Source organism: Acyrthosiphon pisum, chromosome X (assembly GCF_005508785.2).
Source record: "Acyrthosiphon pisum isolate AL4f chromosome X, pea_aphid_22Mar2018_4r6ur, whole genome shotgun sequence".
NCBI lineage: Eukaryota > Metazoa > Arthropoda > Insecta > Hemiptera > Aphididae > Acyrthosiphon > Acyrthosiphon pisum.
The window spans coordinates 60,506,577-60,506,990 of record NC_042493.1 but is presented as its reverse complement, the minus strand read 5'-3'; positions in this window follow the sequence as shown (position 1 = coordinate 60,506,990).

The window sequence follows — 414 nt, the reverse complement described above, 5'->3', positions numbered from 1 at the left end:
CCCCCCCAAACATTTCCTACATTTTGTTTTAAGCTTATACAATATTAACAAAGTAAGGCTTTAGACCCCCCAAATCCCAAACGCTATTTGCGCCTATGGATGACAGTATCATCGAACACTCGGAAATGCACTGCATGTCTGCATAGGCCACGGGTGGCGATTACAAAAATTAATTCGAGAATTTTCAAGGGTGTCGGCAGGAGGGTGAGAAATTATGGCCATTGGCCCCCTTGGCTTTATCTGGGTCAATTTTTAAAAATTATGATCATTATTGATGAGTTTAATACCCTAAAAATTTCTAAATAAGTAATGCACTAAATTATTTTTATTTTTAATAATATTGATATAAATTCGTATATTTATATAAATTTGGTATAAATTATAATATGGGTACATTTTAAACTTTTAAAGGAT